Raw genomic sequence first — 3,696 nt, 5'->3', positions numbered from 1 at the left:
TTTGGAATTCTATCTAATCAAGGAGTTTACACCCAAGGCATAGACCACAGATAGGAGGTAATCCTAATCATTTGAAACGGCATGGAACCAAAAAGAAGAATTCTAACTTCTACATTATCATGCTATTTTTTTTGCTGTAAAACAATAAATAATTCTTAGAAATCAAAAAAATTCTTAGAAATTGTTATGATTTGATGTTTATGAAATCATAAACATTAGATCCTAAATCTGATTCTTAGAATCTTACGCATGTTAGGAATTGGGATTAAATTATACATAGCTTTGTTAATAATAGGTTAGATCACATGAAATTACCATTTTTAACTGACAAATAATTGTGTATATTTATGTAGTAGAATGTGATGGTTTGATATATATATATATAGACAGTATAGATTCAGTCAAGCTAATTAACATACCCATCATCTGACATCATTTTTTTGTGGTGAGAACATTAAAAATCTATTCTCCGAGCGATTTTGAAATAAACGTTATTAACTGTGTTAGTCCATCCTTGTTTTACTATCAAGAAATACCTGAGATTGGGTAATTTATAAAGAAAAGAGGATTATTTGGCTTATGGTTCTGCAAGTTGTACAGGAAGCATGGCAGCATCTGCTTCTGGGTGGAGGCCTCAGGGATCTTTCAATCATGGCAGAAGGCAAAAGAGGAGTGAGACGTCACACAAGGCTAGAGCAGGAGGAAGAGAGAGAGGGGAGAAGTGCTACAGACTTTTAAACAACCAGATCTCATGATAACTATTACAAGAACATCACCGAGGAGATGGTGCTAATCTACTTGTGAGAACCCCACCCCTTTGATCCAATCACCTCCCACCCAGCCCCACCTCCAACATTGGGGATTATAGGTGAACATGAGATTTGGGTGGGGACACAGATCCAAACCATATCATTAACTATGTTCAAAGTGCAGTGCAATAGGTCACTAAAGCTTATTGCTGCGATCTAACTGGAACTTTGTAAAAATGATGGTTAGATTCCACAAAGTGGTAATGCCTGAACTATATATAAGCTATTAGGCCCAAAGACCCGATAGGGGAGTGTTAACCTGTTCTCCTTTCATGAAACACTGAAACTACAATTTTTGTACGTTAAAAAGATCAAATGTTGGCAGCTTCATAAGGTTTAACTACATAAAATCAGAGTATAATAGGAAATTTTATTAAACAGAGCTATGTGCTAGGTATTCTATTAGTTACATGTTTATTATATTAGACTTTTACAAAACGTTGCCGGGTTGATATTATTATTATTCCCATTTATAGAGGAGAAAATGATGTAGTTTGACAAAGTTGGCATGGCTATTAGCTTCTGGTTTAAAGCTATGCCTTTTTTTTTTTTTTTTTTTTAAAGATGGTGAATTGGAGAGGTTGTTAGTATGCCTCTCCCACTTGGAAAGACAAAATAGTGTGGAGAGATTCATGCTGTGAACTTTTTTCCAAGAAGCAATACAGGAACTTAACAGGAAAACTGAAGAAACCACAGACCCCTTGAAAGAAGCAGCAGGCTGCAGCCTACACCATGAGCCAGGCAGATAACTGTGAGTCCCCTTAGTGTGCAGGGGGAGAAACTGCCTCTGGGATATACACTCCCACTGAGGAACCTGGCAATCCAGTCCCCAGAGGAAACCCTCAACCCTACCCAGAGCTGGAACTGATTTAGTGAGCATCGGGGAGCATATGAGAAGGAGTGGCATTGGGACATGCTTTGGCTCCCAGATGCCAGTGGGGACAAAGGGAAGCCATTTCTGATCCTACCTCACCGTGAACCTCATGGAAGTTGGCCAGTTAACTCAGGCGGTGGTCACAGGTGGAGAGAAGCTCCCAACTGAGATTCGTGATATAATCTCAACTAGGAACGAACCCCCTAGACCACGGGCAGAAAGTGTGCTGTAGCCACAGGTGCAGAAGCTGGATGCCCCTGCCTCGGGGCCAGACTGGGAGAGGCATGACCTGAAAGCTGTGGTTTCTTTCTCAGTGGGGAAGGTTTACGGCCTGGGGCAGTTGTGGGTTCTGAGCACAGGCTGTCTGGAACGTAGCTAGCTGCTGCTAGTGGAACAATGTGGTGCGAGACCTGCTTTGCTAAGTGCATGGCAGCTGTGTGGGGCTTACTGCCACCCGCTATTCCCCACTCCCTGTGTGGATTCTTATGTGCAGCAGAGGCAGCTGCACTCTTCCCTGGAGTACCACCCCGGAAGCCAGAGAACTTCCCTCTGATCCCCACTGGGGCTGTTGCTTGTGCGCACACATAGGGAGCCAGAGCACAGACTTGCCTGACCCAGCCCCCGCCTGGCTTTGCCCCTCCACCTGCCCTCGTAGCTTAACATAAAGAATGGGGACTTTGGGGAGCTCTATGGCCCTTCGCATTGACTGAGACATTAGAGTACCTCCCTTGGATAACATAAAGCCAGCACAAATCCCACCGCTACCGCCATAGCTGATGCTGTTTTGCAAGTATCACCTCCTTGCTGAAGGCCAACTGACACAATCCATTACAGCATCTCCTGGTAGAATAACACAGCACCAGGGAAGAATAAAATGTATGAGTGACTTCAGCTATCACAATTGCCTGCAACATCCTGCCTAACCAGGAGGTTGTGAATGTGCTCATGTGACCAGTTTATTACTACTACAATGGACGTTTGTGAAAGCCAATAGTAAGGCTATTTATAACAAAGGAAATCTCTCAGCATCTGTGTTATTCCCCTGCCACCTCCATCAGAGCTGGTGCTGGTACCTGCGGCTGGTCAGATCACATCACTGGATCCCTTTCAGATATTCCCCAGCACCAGCCTGGAGTGTGGCAGCCCCACTGGGTTGCTAGACCCAGAGGAGCACTAGGATTCACAGTAGTCTGGCCCTCAGGGACTCCTACTCCTAGAGGAAGCAGGAGTGCACCACATCAAGGGAGCACCCTGTGGGACAAAAGAATCCAGATGGCAGGCCTTGAGTCACAGAAATGTCTGCTTGTGGGAAGTGTCTTTCAACAGAGGTACAGATGCAGTGCTGGGCTCAGTAGGGAAAGTCTGCTACTCTATCCTAATATCAAGCAGCCCTGGTGCTCATTAAGGGTCATGGAGAAGGGGACTTCTCCCCCTTGCCCACCACCGCAGACACACTTAGGGCTTCTCCCATGGGAGTTTGGTGTGGGTGCACCTGTACATAGCCTTTGTGGGACATTTCAGCGTTTCTACATCCACACAGGAGGAGTGCCCTTGAACAAGGGGTAAAGTCACAATCCCTCTCTACATGGAATATCAGAATTACAGCGAATGAAAAGAGGTGCCTATCTGATCTCAATACCTAGAACACTCAGTTGGGAGTGTGACTGGGAGATGGATCGCTTTCCTGCTGGCCTTGTAGGGGACTTGGGGTGGCTCCCTCCCTTCTCCCTGAAAAGACCTCAAAGTGTTTCACTCAGAGCTTCCCCAGCCACCACTGCCAAGGCTAGGACCTCTGCCCACCATTGGGTATTGCATTTACCACCTGCTTTAGCCACAACTGGCTTTTACCCGTGAGCATCTCCTGGCCTGAAACCTGAACTGCTCAAACCAATGAATAAAATACTGGGGAAAAAATAAATGAAAAGGACACCACTGGAGAATGGGATAAGCATCATGAGACCTCTGCCATCCCAACCCCACAGTATACAGTAAACCTGCTTACACACTCAGCAC

The 3,696-nt window shown here is 45.2% G+C and overlaps 1 pseudogene; it reads right to left on the bottom strand.

Moving 5' to 3' along the window:
• Positions 1-980: 980 nt before the first annotated feature.
• On the bottom strand, positions 981-1,090 carry LOC112636823 (annotated as a pseudogene).
• Positions 1,091-3,696: the final 2,606 nt, after the last annotated feature.

The sequence above is a fragment of the Theropithecus gelada genome, chromosome 12, assembly GCF_003255815.1.
Source record: "Theropithecus gelada isolate Dixy chromosome 12, Tgel_1.0, whole genome shotgun sequence".
NCBI classification, from domain to species: Eukaryota; Metazoa; Chordata; class Mammalia; order Primates; family Cercopithecidae; genus Theropithecus; species Theropithecus gelada.
The sequence above is the reverse complement of the archived record's forward strand: the minus strand, read 5'-3'. Positions and strand labels throughout refer to the sequence as shown.